Below are 22,645 nucleotides of genomic sequence, written 5' to 3' on the forward strand. Positions count from 1 at the left end.
AAAAATAAAAAACTGATTTATTATAAAAAAAATACTTTTGGACATGCAGCCTCCGGGCATACACATCTAAGATTTGAAGGGAAATTATAAAAACCTTTAAAACAGAATTATTTGAAAAATTGTTTTTTAACCCAATGTTGAAAGATGATATTTGTACATGGACACATATACATGTACATTTATTATACCCAGGAATTGCCAGGGAAAATTACAAAACCTGAAATAAAATTGAGAATGGAAATGGGGAATGTGTCAAAGAGACAACAACCCGACCATAGAACAGACAACAGCAGAAGGTCACCAATAAGTCTTCAATGCAGGGAGAAATTCCCGCACCTGGAGGTGTCCTTCAGCTGGGGGCCCCTAAATAAATATATATACTAGTTCAGTGATAATGAACACCATACTAAACTCCAAATTATAAACAAGAAACTAAAATTAAGAATAATACAAGACTAACAACGTATCTAATCTGAAGTACAGATTTGTAATAAACATGATTTAGATTGTTTCTGGACAAGCACAGAGGGCTTACAGTTTTTGATGAGCCTTTGACTTTTGTCGCAGAAAGCTCCACAGGGATAGTGATCTGGTGGTGGCGGCTACAGCGGCATTAGCTCACTTCTTAAGACTTTGTAACTTTATATTTTAGAAGGTAGCAGACCTGGATGCTTCATACTTGTATATAGATGCCTCATGTTACGAAATGTCCGTCAGTCACATGCCCAATGTCCTTGACCTCATTTTCATGGTTCAGTGACTACTTGAAAAAAAAGTTGCAAGATTTTTTGTAATATTTTTTTAATTCTCTCTTATTATAAGTAAGGTTCCATGTTGTTGAGCAGGTGATAGTTTATTATAAAAATAGTCCAGTCAATCTAGCATAAATTTGACCCTAACCTAAAAGTAATTGCAACAGAAGATTTTAAAGTTTTAATCTTTAGCATTAAACCCCAAATATACACAGAAAAAAGTCCCATAAAATTTAACTTGAGGAAGACTAAAAAAATCACAATTTAAAATTCCTATGGAGATTTGTATTGAAAAGGGAGATAACTCTTGCAAAAAAGGTAGAAATATCAATAAAAATTGATACAAAATTATAACTTTACCGCTTCTATTCATCAGAATGTATTGATTCCTGATTTTTTAGCGGTCTTTACAGTATAATAAACAACTCTTAAGGTGTTTTCATATATTTTATCAAGCTATAATCTAGATTTCGTAATTCATTAGTTGACCATTTATTGAATTTTTCAACATGTCAAGGTAAAGAATCTCAAATTTAATAAAAATAATTAAGCATGTATTCTTCTTTTTGTGGTTTAAAGTTTCGCTAGATAAGCAAGTTGCTGAAATAATATAATATACAGATATAAACATTACCAAATTTTCACATTATTTTTTCAAAATGGTTACAAAGCTTCAAATTTGCAAATTCTTTAATGAAAAATGCATGAAAAAAATAAAACTACCCATACCATTTTGGTTTTGTACATTTCATGAGCAGAAGATTATACATTTCATTCAAATACAAACTTATAACCCCATCAAAGTATCATACTGTACATACATTTCAAGAAAAACAACCAAAAACTGACCAAAAAAGACTCATTTATGTAAGAGTTATCTCCCCTTCCAATGTTAATTTCCATAGGAAATTAAAAGTGCTGATTTTGAGTTTTCCTCAAGTTAGATTTTATGGGACTTTTTTCTGTGTATATAAAGGGCATAATGCTATAGATTAAAACTAACACATTTTCTGTTGCAATTAGTTTGAGGTTAAATCTTACTTTGACTGGACTAAAAGGGAATACTTTATATTTACTTGAACCTGTAGAGAGACTACAATGTAGGAATGAAATAAGAATATACTTTGTTTCAAACACAAAAGATTAATTGAAGTTCATAATCAAAAACGGGGAATAAGGTTTGCTAAGGCACAATTTATGGCCAATCTTTCTAAGCTGTAATTTTAGATAAGGATGTATTGACCAATATCAAATGAATCATATAACAATTGACATAAAATATACTAAACTGCATATCTTAAACACTAATATGTAATCTAAATTTTAGCATGTACATGTAACTGATGAGAAAACCTGATGTACAGTGGTTGTCTTTTGTTGATGTGGTTCATAAATGTTTCTCGTTTCTTGTTTTTTATATAGATTAGACCATTGGTTTCCCCTTTTGAATGGTTTTACACAGTCTTTTTTGGGGCAAATTATAGCTTGCTGTTCGGTGTGAGAGAAGGCTCCGTGTTGAAGGCCGTACTTTAACCTATAATAGTTTACTTTTACAAATTATAACTTGGATGGAGAGTTGTCTCATTGGCACTCAGGGATAACACATCTTCTTATATCTACTTAAAGAAATAAATGAAATCAAATAAAGTATTTACAACTTATTAGAGTTACTAATGACTGCATCATATCTTTAAATTTTTAGATTGAGTTATCTCCTATTATATTTATCAGATAGCAGACAAAATGTTTAACATTTTTCATGTCTGGGTGGCCTTTTAGAGCAAACTATACAGTATGAGATTTTTTCATAGTTTAAGGCTGTACAGTGACCTATAATTGTGTGTATCTTCATCATTTGTTTGAATAGTTTTCTGGTCCATAATCATACTGTCCATACTATCATGACTATTGACAGTTGATATCGATCAACAAACAAGTTATTTTAAATTGTAAGTAGACTCCTCAGAAATGGTTGCTCTTATTTGACAATATTTTAACCTTTTTTTTTGTTTGTGTTTTTTAGGTAAAAACTAAAAGAAGAGAATATCTCTGAATAAATAACAATCAGCAGCACAACAAAGAGACTTTTGTCAAGAATTATATTATAGTCCCCATGATTGTGCCCATGGTTGAAGATGCACATAGACCAAGGTTAGCAACAATTATTGCAGATATATGAACACCAAGATTGAAGTCAGGGAGGCTAGCATCATATATATATATAAAAGAAGATGTGGTATGATTGCCAATGAGACAATTCTTTACAAGAGAATAATTACATTAGATGTAAGTTTCATTATAATACGTAATTCTGATTGGCTAACATGTTATTCCGTAAACAATTGCATCAGACAATAACATTTATCATGCATGATGACACGAGGTCCCACAAAAAAGTGCACAGGTGAATTAAATAAAACTGGATAAAAATCGTGTTTTCATGATTTTAGCTAAAAAAAATGTAATTATAAGTATTGAATACTTCTTTTTTAAACTTTATAGGGTTGTAAAAGCGTTGACCGTACGTACATTTTTAGAATGAAGCGCTTCCGCGCTTCATACAAAATGTACTTCGGTCAACGCTTTTACCACCCAATAAATTTACAAAAAGAAGCATTCAATTCTTAAATTAAATGACACAGAAATAAACAACTACATGTCACTGTATGACCTTCAACAATAAGCAATGCCCATGCCGTATAGTCAGTTAAAGGCCTCACCTCTGTTCAGTTTTCACATTATATAACTATTCATACTATGTATATTATAGATTGTTTTTTCTGCCCTACCGTTGATAATTATTTATAATGGGTTTCATGGAGATTTTCTGTAACAAAAACAGCTCAGTATATAGGAAATTCTTTTAAAATATTGGAATGATTAGTTGGAATAAATATGTCCTAATTTGACCAGTGAACACTGTACATGTGTTACTCAGAAAACGGATTACACGGGGGAAAATCTGTTTATTTGTAATGTATTAAGTATAAACCTATATACTGTTAATGGCTATAGGTTCAGAACAATTAACAGGCTTCATGCATATTAGTTTTATTGTTTTGGTTTTTTTTTAAGGTTTGAAACTTGAAATAGAATTGAGATGCTTTGAAGTGTAACTGACATAAGCTTAAAAAATTCTTCTTAAAATATGCAACACATTTTTTTTTTAAATAAAGATAGAAATCCCATTTGATGTATTTGAGCTAGAGATGTTTTAATGCTACCATGAAAGAGGGTCTATATGGGGTTAACAGAATATAGAATAGTCAGTAGTAAGTCACAGAATAAAGAGCAACAAATGTAAAGAATATAGAAAAATAGGCCAAGCAGATACTGTAAATAAAATAATTGGTTATAAGTGCTGAATTAAAAGTAGCAAATTAAAAGAAATATAGAAAAATAGGCCAAGCAAATACATTAAATAGAATAATTGGTTATAACTTCAACTGTGCAGAATAAAGCAAAGGACAACATATAAAATTGAGAATGGAAATGGGAAATGTGCCAAAGAGACAACAACCCGACCATAGAGCAGACAACAGCAGAAGGTCACCAACAGGTCTTCAATGCAATGAGAAATTCCCGCACCCGGAGGCGTCCTTCAGCTTCAGTGATAATGAATGCCATACTATTACTAAACTCCAAATTGTACACAAGAAACTAAAAGTTAAAATAATACAAGACTAACAAAGGCCAGCTCTCTAGGCTCCTGACTTAGGACAGGCGCAAAAATGCGGCAGGGTTAAACATGTTTGTGAGATCTCAACCCTCCCCCTATACCTCTAGCCAATGCAGAAAAGTAAATGTATAACAATACGCACATTAAAATTTAGTTCAAGAGAACTGTACAGATTAGAGAAAAAAATAGGCCAAAATAAAAACCCACTGAAAATAGAATAATTGTTTATAAGTGCAGAATGAAGAGTAACAAATGTAAAGAATACAGAAAAATAGGCCTAGCAAATATAGAATTATGGGCAACATATTTAAAGAGTACAGAAAAATAGGCCAAGCAAGCACTGAATATAGAATAATGGGCAACATATTTACAGAATACAGAAAATTAGGCCAAGCAGATATAGAATATAGAATAATCGGTATTAACTGCAAAATAAAGGGCTACAAATGTAAAGATTAGAGAAAAATAGGCCAAAAAACCACAGAAAATAAAATGATTGGTTTTTATAAATGAAGAAAAAAAGTAATAAATATAAAGATTAGAGAAAAATAGGCCAGAAAAACACAGAAAATAAATAATTGGTTTTAAGTGCTCTCAGAAAGAAGAGTAACAAATATAAAGAAACAGAAAAATAGGTAAAAAAAATACAAATGTCTATTTTGGTCAGTTTAATCTGTTGGGTGGCTGTCCTGATTATGTTTCACTGTGGATATCCGTTAATTCATCATTCATCATAAATATGATATTGGTTTAATACTACAAATATTGAATTCAGTTCAATGTTATGCCTGACACAGATGGTATTAAAGTAAAAAGTTATTATAAAACTTAAGTGTAGTAAACACATTTTTATTGTAACAGTTTTCATTGACAAGTTGTATTGTCTAAATGATGAAATGTCCACTTAACCATCAGAAAATGTCCTGAATGGTCGTTTTTGGGGTTTTATTGTGAAATGATTGATTTTAAATTAATAATATTGTCCAAACTTTGAAATTTTTAGTCTTGTGAGTTCTTTTAAATTTTGTTCATTGATATATTTCCAAGTATAGTGTACGTGGTATCTTTGAGGAGGAGGACAGGGGTACCCTTCTCCCACCCCTCTTCTCCTTTCTCCTACCCCTCTTCTCCTTATTTTTTTTTTTAATTTACCGGAAAAAAGAGAGATATTTTTTTTTCATATTTTATTTTTTCTCCAACCTTCTCTCCTTTCTCCTACCCCCTTTCTCCCTGTCTCCCTTACCCTGTCCTCCCCCTCATCTTTCACTGAACTAGTTTTATAATAATTTGAGGGACCAGAGTTCAATTATACCTATAATATAAAAATATAAAATAATATTGTCCATTATGAGTACTGGTATATTTTTATAAGCATTAAACCTAGGCCTGTATTTACACTTTATAGAAAAGATATTTTCCAACCTGTTGTCTAGAAACAGTTCAATAAGTAAACAGGATGTGGCTGAATACCAGTTAATTTAAGTAGAAATGTATTATTGATTCACATTGTACGTTATTCATCTTTGTAGCAAGCTGAAATACAATGAAAACTTGTAGATACCATTAAATCTGTTGTCAATTTTAAAAATATTGTAAAAAACAGGGTTTTATGGTAGAAAAATATTTTGCTTTTGCTAATTGATATTAAATAATTAGTTATTTTAAAACTATGTTTGCTTCTAAGTTTCATTTGATATTAAGTGACAGACAGTTGCGGCTTTAATATTAACCCCATTTTGTTATCAAGTTTTTGATAATTAAGAATAGCAAAATAATAGACAATACTATATACATAGCAGCCCTTGAAATATGAAAAATTGAAAAAAAAACAATGAAAAAGAGCAATGCATCAACAATGTACATTTTAGGAAATCTAATTCACTATTTTAACATGGTATTAACCAGTCCATGAGTAATCTTTACAATTCAATTAAGGAATCAGATCAACGATTATACAAATTTGATTTTTTTCAGAAGATGTGCCAGAGTTCTTGATAATTAAAATCCAGTTGTAACAAGCTATTATATGTTGATGATTGTATTGACAAAGAAAATTGATTTCTGATGCTGGGACAGTCATACTACAGATTAAACTAGAACATTATTCTTTCCCGAGGATGTAAACAATGTGTACATAAAGCTCTGGATTAATGATCGTCCGAGGATGTAAACATTGTGTACATAAAACTCTGGATTAATAATCGTCTGGTATAGGATACTAGTTCTTATGTAAGGTAAATAGGTTAGGGATATACATTGATTTTTGGTGTCAAGATACATTATACATATACTTTTGATGTATTTTAGGGGAATTTTAGGGATGGACAACCTGATATGAATCATAAGTTTAAATAAGATGCATATGCATTTATGTTTCATGTTTTATTGATTATTTTCCAGTCACATCTTTTGTGTCTTATTTCTACATAACTAGAGAAATACTTAAAGGCGGATATAGGGGTGGCAGACCTCCCCCTCTTTATGGAGCCATGTATTGTGAATCCAGACTTTTAACTTGGTCCACTCTAAACTTTCTTAAGTTAGGGGGCCCCTATAGTCGGTTAAAGAGCTCACCAGAGCTCATGTTTTCTCTGTTATTATGTATATATATGCCGACTCTAAATAAAATTTACTTACTTACTTTAATACTTACTTACCCTTTTTTTAAATCTTGATTCCACATTACATATTTGGAATACACCTTATTTTGAGGACTCATAAATAAAATACAACTATAGTAATATCTATATGTTTAATTTCAATACAGATTCCTATATATTTCAATAAGTATATATTCAAGGATTGAAGTCCATCCTTATTAGTATATGGTATTTGGAATATGCTACAGACACTATAATTAATGCTGTCTTAATTTGATCACATGATATTAACATTTAGACATATTTAAAAAAAATATATGAACTTGACTTTGAAATGTACGTATTATGAAACAGAATGACACATTTAAAGTTTTCATCTTCCTAATCTAAAGAGAAAGAGATAAAAGTACATGTTGCTGTCAGAAATTAACTCCATACTGTAAGATCTATCAGTCAGTATTAGCTATCATTCATATCATCACTTCACAGAGGAAACTTTCAAGAGTTTGCTAAATATTTAAAATTGATTCAACATGCTGAAAACTTTCCCATCACTTTACACTGTGATTAAGGTGGTACCCAACACTTTTGCTAAAATTAATTTGGCTCGTTTAATTTTCATAAAATTTGGACAATGTATTTACTTTAACCCTCTCACAAAAATATAAAAATTTCAAAAATTTTGAACCAACCGTTTTGACAGAAAAATTACACTGGTTATATAGCAGTTTGACAAACACTAATTTTGATCATTGAGAAGCTTAACATTCCCTTTACAACACAACGTAATTAAAACGTTTAGCTGAATTTACAGAGTTATCTCCCTGTAGTGTTAGGTACCACCTTAAATCATAATTTTGGAGCTTTCTTCCCTCTTCATTAAAGAGTACCTTTCATTATGGCTATTTAACATTAACTGCTGCTGTTTAATTTTGATGTAGATACCTTCTGTCTGTGAGACTGGAATTCTATTATTCACATTTTTGTCTAGTTGAAATATTCTATGATATTTTTCTCAAGGTAAGATGACTGCATATATTTTCTGTATTTTTTTTTCAAAATGTGTTAATATTGATGTTTCGATATATTTTTTTCTTACAGCAAAATAAGTTTTTTTTTTTAGTTATATCACCATTCCAACGATATATATGTTCTAGAAAATTAAAAATTCATTTAATTGAGAAAAAAAAATCACTGATGAAAGAAATGAATGAAAGATGAATTCCAATGAGACAGCAGCCTAACGTCTATACATAATGTCATTTTAAATCACTCAAAAGTCTTTAAAACGTTGTGAATAAATTTAACAAAGATATGTCTGTTCACTTATGAAGTACATGTGCATTGTATTAAACTATAGTAAACATGCAGATTGAAGATTCCTGCACAATTATAGAACACCCAAAACTAAGTTCCATTATGATGTTGCAAACTCAATAGCCAGGGGGTTTGGGGTATAGTAGACCCAGGCCCTCCCTCCTTTAAAACAAATAAGCTGTTTGAATTGTGACTGTTAAAGTTAAGTTCACCAGTCCAAATACCCCCTTCCCCCTTGGAAATTCCTGACTAGGGGCCTGTGTTGACTGACCAAAATTTAGTATGTAGTATGGACTTTGTTCAATGTTAAATCCTGTTCAGTGGCTTTTATATCTTTTGCATCCTAATGATCTCTAATAGAGAATTGTTTCAGTGGCAATCATATTGCATCTTCTTATAAATTGCTCACCTGGCCCAGTGAGCTTTTCCATCACTTGGTGTCCATGGTCCAACAGCATCTGTTAACTGTTACAAAAATCCTCTTTTCTGTAACTAACTACTGGACCAAAATCAAAATTGGGGTATGATATCTAGTTTTGACAATGTCTCCAAAGATCCTGCAAGAAACATAAGACTGCAAAAATTATCGGCAAGACAAGTTCTTGTTTATTGTGTTTCATAGCCTTGAAAGATTACAATTATAATGGACCAATAGAAACTTTAAATCATAAAGACCATAATAAATAATAGGTTTGTTTGCCCAAACACTAACCTACCCAGAAAAAAGCTGCCTACTCAAATTCTTTTATTGTCCTGATTTGAAGAAGTTTTTTTTAATCAAATAGGCATGAAGACTAATAAACATCTGTTACTTCAATTTCTTTTTATGAAAAAAAAGAAAATATGCCTACCTACCTACCCACTGTCTCAACCTTTGGGTAGGGTTTGGGCAAACCAAAATATTTTTAAGTGTGGCCTAAAATGATAAGTAAGGCAATGTTTTACTAACAAGTCAAACTTTGCAGATAAAGTTATTAGACTGTGAGTGGAGTGATTGCTCTTAAATGAGGATTTTTTTACCCTCTATTGTTTTTTAAGCAAAAACTCTAGAAGATAGATATGATAGAGAGTATACTAAAAAGACCAAGCTGTCAGTTAATACAAGATCAATAAATAAGAGATTTTTTATTCATGAATTCTATTCTTGTCTACAATTATGGAAAGTGTCGTTTCTTTGATATGCACATAGATCAAGGTGAGCCACACAATTTCATAAGAGCCTTTAGTTAAGTTATCCACTTCAAATTTTTCATTCAGAATTTAGATAAATCTGTCAAAAGAATAGAGCAGGCTAATATTAAGGGGCAGCTGGGAAAAGTCTTTACAAAATAATCTTGATAAACCTAAGTAGAAATAATTTATATTTTACTATATTACAACTTCTCATTAATCCTCTCTCGTTTCAACCTCAGAAACATCTGATTGAGGAATCTAATTATCCTTAATCTATTAAACAGATAAGATAAAAACAGTAATTCCTTTGTCTAATCATAATTTTGTTTATGTAAGATGTTAAATATTTTAGTGAAGATCAAATTAATAAATTACTATAGTTTATTTTTCATTCATAAACTGTTAATATTTTCATGAATGAAAAATAGTAATTTTCCCACGGAGTATGAGATACAGTTGTTACTATAATGATAAGTTTTACACCTGTTGTTAATGTGTGATGTATTTATGTGCTGTGTAATTAGGGAGATTAGGTTTTTGAGAAGGAAATATCTTTGATATATTTTTGCATGTTATAAATAGATATGCATTTTGGTGCTTTTAAGTCTTTGGTAATGTTACAGCTGTTAATATTACTTCAAAATGAAACAAATCACTTGTCACAGAATGGCAGACATGGGGATTACAGTCCAACTGTTACATGCAGCATTGACTAATGTATTTTAAGGTTTTTTTTATTTAAGAAGATCTGGATGCTTCATACCCTGTATGCAGATGCCTTTATAATCATCATAATACAAACTGTCTGTCTGTCATGATTTTGTCCATTGTCTTTGATTTCATTTTCATGGTCCAGGAACTGCTTGAATTAAGTGTCCAGAGAGAACCACAGACTTTCAGTAGAAAAATTTACAAAAAACACTCATGACAGAAGTATCTAAGAGATGCGCAATAAGGTTCTTTTGTCTTTCAAGTCTTTGAAATCCTTCAGATTGTGTAAAGTACAAGTCTAATTAGCTTTTTTTTTTTAAATAGTTGAATAAAAACCCAGACATTTGCAATTGTGAAATTGTAACTAATTTGAGTACAGACCAAAAAAATCTGCAAAAAATGAAATTTATCTCGTCCTTGAATCCAAGATTTCTTGTTGAAAAATGTCAAAACTCCAATGACACTAATAGGAAGACTGTGATATACTTAATGGAATTTAAAATAAAAGCATTTTTTGGGGCCCTTAATTATATATAGCTTGCTGTTTGGTGTGAGCCAAGGTGTTTTGTTAAAGACTGTACCTAACCTATAATGTTTACTTTTATGAATTGAAACTAATGGATGGGGAGCTGTCTCATTGGCACTCGTATCCCATCTTCCTATATCTATGTATTAATGGTTTGTATATCATCACTGCATTTTAACCTAGAAGTCTGATTATGTTCAGCAGGGAAGGTTATTAGAAATTAACCATTACTATTACTGTCTGAAGTAGCCTTCATTATGTTATATCTAAACAGAAGCATATGTTTTATTCTTCCCTCCCTCTTGTTTCTGGTATGTTGTTGTTTGATCCCCAGGGAGCACGGCAGCATGCATTACTATCATGTCAGACATATTGGGTTGTATGATTACCCAGAGGGCAGGAGTTTTATTCTTTCCTCCCTCTTGTTTTTGGTATGTTGTTGTTGGATCCCCAGGGAGCATCAGCATGCATTACTATCCTGTCAGACGTATTGGGTTGTATGATTTCCCAGGGGGCAGGAGTTTTATATGATCAGTTAATTAGTACTGATTTATAGTACTTATGGTTTCAGAGACTCTCTATGTCTAGGTTAGTCTATGAAAAGGTATATACTATGAAATTTAGAGTGAGGGCTGTTATAATGCTGTTATATCACCTTATATCACCTGGGACATATTATCAATAGTAGCTACACGTGTACACGTCAGAAAGTATAATTTGGTTGAAAAGTGTTAGCTTAGAACAAAGTTGATACTGCATATATTTTTTATGTCCGATTTATGGGCATTATGTTTTTAACTCTGTACATCCCTTTCGTCCGCTTGTCTGTCAATCTCTCCTGGTTCAGGTTGAAGTTTTTGGTCAAGGTAGTTTTGGATGAAGTTTAAGTCCAATCAACTTGAAACTAAGTACACATGTTAGGTATAATGTGACCTTTCTAATTTTAATGCCAAATTAGAGTTTTGAACACAATGTCACAGTCCATGATCCTAGAAAATGATAACGTTTTAAGGATACATATTCTTGTTCTTTAAAGATTTACAAAGGGAAACTGGATTTTTATCGACATATTGAAGATGGCAAACTAAGATGTGGCTCAGACAATTTTAGTTGTAAGAAAAAGATTCATTTGTTATTCTTTAATAATATGTAAAATTCCAGTGTAAATAAACTTAATATTATTATTTATTGATTAAACATTATAGTCTGTCCCACTTTAATTTGACATTCCACATTTCATTTCTCTCTGTGAATTAGTTCATGGTAATTTTATCTAATAGTTTTAAGAGCAATGAAATTAATACTTGTAAAAACATTAAACATAATTCTAAAGAAAATAAAACTTTATATGAAAAAGATGATTAGCTTTGAGTTGGTGAGAAAGGTTGAAGATGATAAAATTTGTGATAGAGTCAGACAACTTAACTGTGATGACTTACTCGTTACATCAGAGGAAGCTCTGCTGGGGGTAATGTTAGATATTCATCAAAGTATTCATATATATTTCTTGTATTGTCTATGTGAATGAACTAGGGGATGCATAATGGATTCAGGATTTTTGAAAAAATTGTATAATTCCACAAGAACAGAATATGGTGCTTGGTTAATTTTTTTCATCTTTTGGGCGATTAAAAAAATATAAATTGAGATATGCGACCCAAACTAGTAAGCTGAAAATTTAAAAAAATCCAGTTATGACTTAACAATTAACTGAATGTATGATTTTATTCCAAAATAGAATATTTTTGTCTGACCAAAGGAGTTATCTCACTGACCCAGTCTTATTATGATGCTCTTTTTGAAACTCTACAGATATTTGCAACAGAATATATATTGCTTAGCTGATCATTCAAAATCTTTTGGACAATTTTGTTTAAAAAAACAAATATTTCTGATCAAAAGAGTACTTGGTTTGTGCCCCCTTTGAATCTGAAACTATGCACAGCTTGTTAGTCACAAATATGCAGCATCCATTGGTTTGGACTCAGGGGTGGATCTAGCCTTTTTTAAAAAGGGGGGGGTCCCAACCAAGGACAAAGGGGTTCCAACTTTATGTCCCAATTCAAATGCATTGATCGGCAAAAAAAAAGGGGGGTTCCAACCCCTGGAACCCCCTGGATCCGCCAATGGTATATGCAGGAAGCATATTAGATTTATATCTTAGTATTTAATGATATCAATAAACATATATATTTTTATTAGTATTTATTATGAAAACCAGACAAAGGGAAATGATTTGTTATAAGTTATAATTGAATTATTTATGAACTTTAAAGCTTCCTCCTTTTTTAAGAGCTGTGGGAAAAAAAGAGATGTAGAATTGCATCAATGACAGCAAAAATGTAATCATTAAAAAACTAGACAACTGTGCAGCTAGTCTATATTCAAATCCTGTTTCAACATTATATATAAAAAAGAAGATGTGGTATGATTACCAATAAGACAACTCTTCACAAGAGACCAAACTGACACAGAAACCAACAACTATAAATATTGGTAGGGCCTTCAACAATGAGCAAAGCTCATACTGCATAATCATCTATAATATGCGCCGAAATGACAATGTAAAATATATACAACTGTAGTATTTTTTCCCTTGTGTAACATTATGCTGCATTGGCCTAACCATTTTTTTTGATACAATCACAACTAACCTGTCACTATGTTTTTCTACAAAAATTGTTAAACCATATAAAGTCCCCATGATCTGTCAAAAATATTTTTTAGTTAAGATGATAAGATTTTGCAATTTTCTGCATTTTGTTCAAGATGCATTTTGCTGGATAAATAGATTGAGTGATGACCTTTTGTTTGTATAAAAATCAATACTTAATTAAAGAATATTACTGAAATTGTTCTGGGAAAGTAAACATTTTTTTTATCAAACTGGATTTATATAAAAATGCACTGTTTTAAAATTCCACATAATTTATTCCACATGATTTCAAAATAGGCAAATACCAGATTACAGCATGGATTAAAATAAAGAGAGGTTTCAAAAATATGATTACCAGCATAAATGTCGCCAGTATAAACTAGATTAGATAATAGATAACACAGTTGTATGCTGGTAGTAGGTTATTTAAAGTTTTAATGAGGAAAACTGCACAAGAAAATTAGCTGTATGAGTTATGTCTTTGTTTTGGTTTCTAGGATGTATAGATGATGGTTTTAACATAGAAGATACAGAAAAAAGATCTGCCAGTTCATGTAAGTTGTCATTTTCTTCTAATTAGACTCACATTATCAATACATGTATTATATCTTTTAGATCGATTCTTTAGAAAAGGAATCCCTCCTATTGATGTGTTAAATAAGCTTTTGAGTTTTGACATTTGATAAGGGACTTTTTGAGTTTTCATGGAGTTTATAAAAAAGAAGATGTGGTATGATTGCCAATGAGACAATTATCAACAAAAGACCAAAATGACACAAACATTAACAATTATAGGTCACCGTACGTCATTCAACAATGAGCAAAGCCCATACCGCATATAGTCAGCTTTAAAAGGCCCAGATAGGACAATGTAAAACAATTCAAGCGAGACAACTAACGGCCTTACTCATGTAATAAAAATAAACGAAAAACAAATATGTAACACATAAACAAACGACAACCACTGAATTACAGGCTCCTGACTTGGGACAGGCACATACATAAATAATGTGGCGGGGTTAAACTTGTTAGCGGGATTTTAGTATTTTTGTGATACTGTATAGAATGCTGCTATTATTACTAGTATATATACAAAATGGACAGCAATTGATACAAAAAAACAAAGTAAATTTTTCAATCATCTAACAAAAGGATGCATTTGCAATCAACAGTCTGAAACTACTTAAATATATATTTATGTATAAAGAGTAAATTAAATATCAACCATCAAGACAGAACTCTTTGACAAAGACACAAATAACCAAAGGACATCATACACTATATACTGTACAGTGGCAGATCCAGCCATTTTAAAAAGGGGGGGGGGGGGGGGTTCCAGCTTTATTGTGTTCCAACCCCTGGAACCCTCCCTCTGGATCCACCACTGCATTTTGTTTTATTTGAGTAGTTAAAATTGCTTCAATTAACAGTAACAATGGAGGCCAATATTGTTTATACTGGCACAAATGTTATCATACAGTATTTGTTTTAACAAGCGATTATTGTTTGTATTGGAAACAGTTATAGAAACATCTTTACATTTGTTTCTGTACAGCAACCTATCAAGTATCACTAGGAATAACATATCAACAGAATTGTCCTGATACACTGCTGGAAACATGGGGGGTCTCTTCCAATATGAAGATATATACAGATGTGCTGCTGGAATTGGCCCCTTTTTTGTCGAGCCTTCGACTTTAGTTGAAAAAGCAAGACTTAGCGATCCTACATGTCGTCGTTGTCGGCGGCGTCCACAAATATTCACTCTGTGGTTAAAGTTTTTGAAATTTTAATAGCTCTCTTAAACTATACTGGATTTCTACCAAACTTGGACAGAAGCTTCTTTATGATCATAAGATATAGTATCCAGAAGTAAATTTTGTAAAAATAAAATTCCATTTTTTCCGAATTTACTTATAAATGGACTTAGTTTTTCTGCGGGGAAACAACACATTCACTCTGTGGTTAAAGTTTTTAGAATTTTGTTCAGAAGCTTGTTTATGATCATAAGATATTATCCAGAAGTAAATTTTGTAAAAAAGATAAATCCATTTTTTCCATATTTTACTTTTAAATGGACTTGTTTTTTTGCGGGGAAACATTTCATTCACTCTGTGGTTAAAGTTTTAAAAATTTTAATAACTTTCTTAAACTATCCTGGGTTTGTACCAAACTTGGACAGAAGCTTAACAATGATCATAAAATAGTATCCAGAAGTAAATTTTGTAAAAAAAAAAAATCCATTTTTTCCGTATTTTACTTTTAAATGGACTTAGATTTACTTCCAGTTAACCATACATACATGTACAGTCTGCAGTTGTTTTTAAAACACTTATTAGATTTATAAACTATTCTAGATTTTAACCAAACTTGGACAGAAGCTAATCTTACAATCAGAAGATTGTATCAAAAGGAATATTTTTATTGAGTTTTTTCCTCATTTTTGTTGAGCCTGCAAATTACAGCAAAAGTAGGCAAGACACCGTGGAACCCTTACAAATTTTTCACACATCAAATATATCAATGGGTTGCTATTTCAACAAGTTAAAATGTTAATAGGTCAATAATTTTCATCTTTTGATTAGATTTTTGTATAAATGCTGTTTTATCGTTTAGAATCAAGTCAGGATGTAAACAATTTAACTATGTAATAACTGAGGAAAATATGAATGGATTATGGTTTTGCCTTGAAATATGTTTGTGGGTCAGGATTTCACAATATATGAATTATATATATATGTTTTTGAAATCCCAGCTGCACATCTGTACCTAAATACCAATGTTGAGTTATGAAACTTATGCACACTGCTTGTAACAACCAAACTCAGATCAAGTTTGAAATTGGGTAGCATCACTTTTATTGTTCTTATGTTAAGCCCCTTTGTAATGTTATATGCAAGAGGAGGCGTCACCTACCAGTATGTCCAATGGACATATTCCAAATTTATACTTCTTCACAATTTCTTTTTCTGGTTTTACAAATACAAAAGTTAGAGAGTATCAATTAACTGTGATGTTTTTGTATTTGTGTTGGTCCTCAACATTCATATTAAGAGTCTGTAAAAAAAAATAAAAAAATAATGTGATTGTGAGAAAAGGACAAAAAATATCAACAAACTCAGAAAAAACAATTGTAACACACTACAACCTGCCATCTGTTTTAATTTTCTCCTTCAAGTACTGGGAATATGATGAGAAAAAGAGGGAATTACTGAGGAGATGAAGGAGGATTACAGTGTATTAAAACTAATCCCCCTCTATGAAGGGAGATAATAAAAACTAATCCCCTTCTATAAAGGGAGATAATTACAGAATCTTCATTTCTAAGGATACCTATTTACATTGGTTTGACCATTGGATTGGCAAACATTATAACCAACAGTCGTGACCCCTTGACTGAAGATAACACCTTTAGTTACGAGAGCTACCATTGGATTTTTGTTGATCGTCACAGAAAGTTCCTCACAGAAGGTTCGACATAGGGATAGTGATCTGGTGGCTGTAGCTACTACGGTGCCTTAAGCTTAATTCTTAAGAGCTTTATATTTTAGAAGGTGGAAGACCTGGATGCTTCATACTTTGTATATAGATGCCTCATGTTACAAAGTTTCCGTCTATCACATTTCCATTGACCCTGACCTCATTTTCATGGTTCAGTGTCTACTTGAAAAAAAGTAAAGTTTTTTTGTAATGTTAATTTCTCTCTTATTATGAGTATTATGATAACTATATTTGGTATGTATGTACCTTGCAAGGTCCTTATGGCTGTCAGACAATTTTCACTTGACCTCGACCTTATTTCATTGATCAGTGGTCTAGTCCATATCTCAGCTACTATGAGCAATAAGTGGTGTATATTTGGTTTATGGAAGGACTGTGAGGTGTACATTAGCGTTCATTATCACTGATCTAGTATATATTGTTTAGGGGCTAGCTGAAGGACGGCCTCCGGGTGCGGGAATTTCTTGTTACATTGAAGACCTGTTGGTGACCTTCTGCTGTTGTTTTTTCTATGGTCGGGTTGTTGTCTCTTTGATACATTCCCCATTTCCATTCTGAATTTTATGTACAACTGGCAGGTGTCATCTGACCTTGACCTCATTTTCATGGTTTAGTGATTATAGTTTAGTTTTTTGTGTTTTGGTCTGTTTTGTTATATTGTATGCAATAGGTCTACTAAATTTGGTATATGGAATGATTGTAAGGTGTACATGTCTAGGTGGCAGGTGTCTATGACCTTGACCTCATTTTCATGGTTCATATGTCAAAATTAAGTTTTTGAGATGTGGTCTTGTTTTCGAATGATATATACAATAGGTCTTGTATATTTGGTGTATGAAAGGACTAAGATGTACATGTTCAACTGTCAGGTGTCATCTGACCTTGACCTCATTTTCCTCGGTTCAGTGGTTATATAGTTTTTCAATGTGGTACTTTCCCACTAGAAGTCGAACGAGGAGGCTATAGAAACATTCCAATCGAGTATGTAAAGTGTGCAATTCTGGATCTATTGAAGATGAGCAACACTTCATCTTATACTGTGATCATTACTTGGTTTTGAGAAATAAACTATTTACTGCAATATCACCAGATCCTGCTTATGCTCTAGGCATAAATGAACTTTATCTTTTTTTCAAAATTCAAAATTTGAGCTTTAATTTGTCAGTGCATCGTAAGCCTATCTGGCTGGGTGTAATGTAATATTGTACTAATATGTTTCAAGACCGAGAGTTAAAATCATTTCTCAGTAAAGGACCTAAATATCGTCCCCCGTCAATTATTAATTGGAATGAGTGTCGTAATATCATCCACGACTCACTTCATACTTACTGTATGAAATGGATAAAACGGGGAAAAGCTGACAAAAAATCTTTGGACTCTTTTTTTAATTCAGTAATGAAGATAGTTGATATACGTATTCAACATTTTAAAGAACATTTTACTATTAACAATAACCACAATAAACCTATTTCTCGTATCAAACATAAACTAAAAGAACTAGCCAAGGAATTTGTTTTTGTCCCGGCCGATAAAGCTGCTAATAATATTATTATTGTTTGACGTAAATTTTACATCGAGGTTCTGAAAAGGGAAATCACCAATTCACCAACATTCCAACTGACTCCATTTTCAGAAAACGAAATCTGTAACAAACATAAACTTTTAGCCACCGCTTTACAAGCAGAGCCAAATACAATGAAAGTTCCAACTATGTATTGGCTTCCGAAGCTACACAAAACCCCTTACAAATATAGATTTATTTCGTCTTCAAGCCATTGTTCAACTACTAAATTGTCTATTATTCTTACCAGCACACTTGGTACAATTAAAAACCTTATAATAAATTGTTCAAATAAGGCCTTCGAAAATAGTGGAATAAATTACTTTTGGAGTGTCAAGAACTCGTTGGAAGTACTTGATAAATTGCATGCTTATATTGGTGATTTTGAATCTGTTCAAAGTTTTGATTTTTCTACCCTGTATACCACATTGCCTCACATTCTCATTAAGAAAAAATTCACACACCTAATTAAATGGGCATTCAAAAAATCAGAATGTGAATATATATGTTCAAACTCTTTTAGGTCATTTTTTAGTAGCAATAAACAAAAAAACTATGTTAATTGGACATGCTTTGATACTATATATGCCCTTGAATTTTTACTAGATAACATTTTTGTTCGCTTTGGGGATTCCGTATATCGTCAGATTATCGGAATTCCAATGGGGACTAACTGTGCACCACTTATTGCGGACCTCTTTTTGTATTGTTACGAGTTACAATTTATGACAAAAATAAGCAAAGACCCATCAAAACAACATCTGATAAACAAATTTAATAATACTTTTAGATATTTGGATGATATTTTGGCTCTCAATAATGACGACTTCAGTATGTATATTAATGAAATTTATCCTGGTGAACTCACTTTAAATAAAGCTAATACTAACAATGACCACTGCCCTTTCCTCGATCTTGATATCTATATCACTAACGGAAAGCTGAATACTAAAATTTATGATAAAAGGGATGATTTTTCATTTCCTATCGTTAATTATCCGTTTTTAGATGGTGACGTTCCCTTGTCACCATCTTACGGTGTTTATATATCTCAACTTGTACGATTCGCTCGTGTATGTAACAATGTTTTAGATTTTAACGAGAGAAATTTATGTATTACTGAAAAATTATTACACCAGGGTTTTCGATATCACAAACTAGTCAAAACATTTACTAAATTTTATCATCGGTATAAAGACATCATTCGTAAATATAGCTCAACATGCAGACTTTTTATACGTTCAGGTATTTCACATCCAATTTTTTATGGAAATATTCTTTATAAAGCACAAAGGTGTCAGTATTCACCTCATAAACTTACAAAACCTTTGAATAGACTTATTAAGAAGGGATATAATTACGATACTGTTGTCAAGTCATTAAAGATTGCATATTTTGGAGTTAATATTGAGTCACTGATAAGGTCTTTGCGTCGGAACTAAACACATTTATTCTAAAAACAGTTGTTGGCATGACACGGGTTATGTTCTTCTCATATATGTTATGATGGTATGATACTAAACCCCTTACGGGAAGGATTGTGCCTGATGTTCATATGATGAAATCATAATCTTTCAGTCAGTTTAATTGAAGTCTGGAGCTGGCATGTCAGTTAACTGCTAGTAGTCTGTTGTTATTTATGTATTATTGTCATTTTGTTTATTTTCTTTGGTTACATCTTCTGACATCAGACTCGGACTTCTCTTGAACTGAATTTTAATGTGCGTATTGTTATGCTTTTACTTTTCTACACTGGTTAGAGGTATAGGGGGAGGGTTGAGATCTCACAAACATGTTTAACCTCGCCGCATTTTTGCGCCTGTCCCAAGTCAGGAGCCTCTGGCCTTTGTTAGTCTTGTATTATTTAAATTTTAGTTTCTTGTGTACAATTTGGAAATTAGTATGGCGTTCATTATCACTGAACTAGTATATATTTGTTTAGGGGCCAGCTGAAGGACGCCTCCGGGTGCGGGAATTTCTCGCTACATTGAAGACCTGTTGGTGACCTTCTGCTGTTGTGTTTTTTTATTTTGGTCGGGTTGTTGTCTCTTTGACACATTCCCCATTTCCATTCTCAATTTTATTCTATTGTATATACAGGTTGCACTATAATAAATCATTCATTCATATAGTGAAGTTTTTTGTGGTTTGGTCTGTTTTTCTTGTACTGTATATGCAATATAGGTCTACTATATCTGGTGTATGGATTAATTGTAAGCTGTACATGTCTGTCTGTGCAATGTTTAATTTTGATTAGGAGGGTAGTTATCCCCTGAGATATAGTGGCAGAGGTAATTTAAGGGCATCTCCTCACAGGATCTTTATATTTAGATCTGAGGTTACCCCTTTGTTTACATTATCAGACAAGTCATCCCACAGAAGTAAATTAGGGGCATCTCCTAACATGTTGTATATATTTAGATCTGAGGTTACCCCTTTGTTTACATTATCAGATAAGTAATTTAGGGGCATTTCCTCACATTGTCTATATATTTAGATCTGAGGTTACCCCTTTGTTTACATTATCAGATAAGTTAATCAGTTTTGTAATTATAGTGTTATTTATCTTGTTTTAACTAATTGATTGACCAGGTTATAGTAGTGGAATACACCTGGTGTTATATTTGATCTCAATCAATTGAAATAGACACTTAAGTATTTGAAAAATGTCCAAAATTTTTCGTTACATGAACCTGAAATTTGAGGCCAAGATTGGCCCTAACTGGACCTACTCCTCTTATAGGCAACCGTATGGCCTTTAACAATGAGAAACCCAAAAATAAATGTTATTCTACTACAGATTGTATAATAATTAATTTGAACTGTTTTGCATCATTTTGTTAGGTTGCTGTCATCATTCACTTTGTTTGATTGGAGTTAGTTAAAATATCTTCCTTCAATTAACAGTAACAATGGAGGCCAAATTATATTTATACTGGCATGAAGAATCAAGATTATTATTCAGTATTTGTTTTAACAAGTGATTATTGTTTGCATTGGATACAGTAATAGAAACATCTTTGTTTATATTTGTTTCTGTACAGCAACCTATCAAGTATCACTAGGAATGACATATCAACAGAATTGTCCTGTTGGAAACATCATCTTGTGATTTTTGCATCGGTATTTTTATGGTGAAATTTGATTTTCTATTTAATTAGACGGTGACCTAGGACCCCCAAATTGACACATTCGCAATTTATTCTTCAATTTTTTCTGGTATTAGACGAAAGTTAGAGAGTATCAAGTAACTGTGATGTTTTGTATTTTTGATGGTCCTCAACATTCATGTTAAGAGTTTGTAAAAAAAATAAAAAAAAAAATAGTGTGGTTATGAGGAAAGGACAAAAAAAATCAACAAATGCAGAAAAAACAATTGTAAACGACTACAACCTGCGATCTGTTTTTGATTTTCTTCTTCAAGTACATTTGTACTGGGAAGTTGATGAGAAAATAGTGCAAATTACTGAGGAGATGAAGGAGGATTACAGTGTATTAAAACTAATCTCCCCTCTATAAAGGGAGATAATTCAAACAAATCTCCTCTATAAAGGGAGGTAATTACTATAGGATTCTCATTTCTAAGGATAACTATTGACATTGGTTTGACCCTTGTATTGTTAATCATCATCACCAAAATGCATGATCTCTTGACTGAATAGTAAACCCCCTGTTAAGGTATTTGTACCTTTATTTCGCCAACACCACAGACTGGGTTCTCTACTGCAATCACCTTGTCTATCTGGCAGTTTAGGAGGGGTTTAATCACCCAAGGGCACAGAGAAATACCCCCTTTCCCTGTTCAAATCTTGAAGTGTAGTTATCCCCAAAAGGTATAGGTGCATTTCCTAACAGGCTCTATGTATTTAGATCTGAGGTAGCTCCTTTGTTTACATTATCAGACAAGTTATACCACAGAAGTATTTTAGGGGCATTTCCTCACATAGTGATCTATTTAGATGTGAGTTTACCCCTTTGTTTACATTATGATATCAGAGAAGTAATTTAGGGGCATCTCCTGCGACATGCTCTATATATTTAGATCTGAGGTTATCCCTTTGTTTACATTTATATCAGATAGGCTATCCCACAGAGTTATATAGGGGCATCTCCCCACATGGTCTATATATTTATATCTGAGGTTACCCCTTTATTTACATTATCAGATA

The 22,645-nt window shown here is 32.0% G+C and overlaps 1 protein-coding gene across 6 annotated transcripts in view; it reads left to right on the forward strand.

Moving 5' to 3' along the window:
* The first annotated feature begins 2,786 nt into the window (after positions 1 to 2,786).
* The window catches only part of LOC134692957 (rap1 GTPase-activating protein 1-like), a 252,361-nt gene continuing 232,502 nt past the window's right edge, over positions 2,787 to 22,645 (forward strand). For 3 of the 6 annotated variants that reach the window (XM_063553613.1, XM_063553617.1, XM_063553620.1), the window contains exons 1-2: positions 6,576 to 6,665; positions 13,912 to 13,968. The gene's annotated coding sequence lies outside the window, so the exon portion shown is untranslated. Of the gene's footprint in view, positions 2,904 to 6,575; positions 6,666 to 13,911; positions 13,973 to 22,645 lie in introns of those variants that run through there. The other 3 variants (XM_063553614.1, XM_063553616.1, XM_063553615.1) reach the window with 3 other exon arrangements.

This window comes from Mytilus trossulus, chromosome 12 (assembly GCF_036588685.1).
Source record: "Mytilus trossulus isolate FHL-02 chromosome 12, PNRI_Mtr1.1.1.hap1, whole genome shotgun sequence".
NCBI classification, from domain to species: Eukaryota; Metazoa; Mollusca; class Bivalvia; order Mytilida; family Mytilidae; genus Mytilus; species Mytilus trossulus.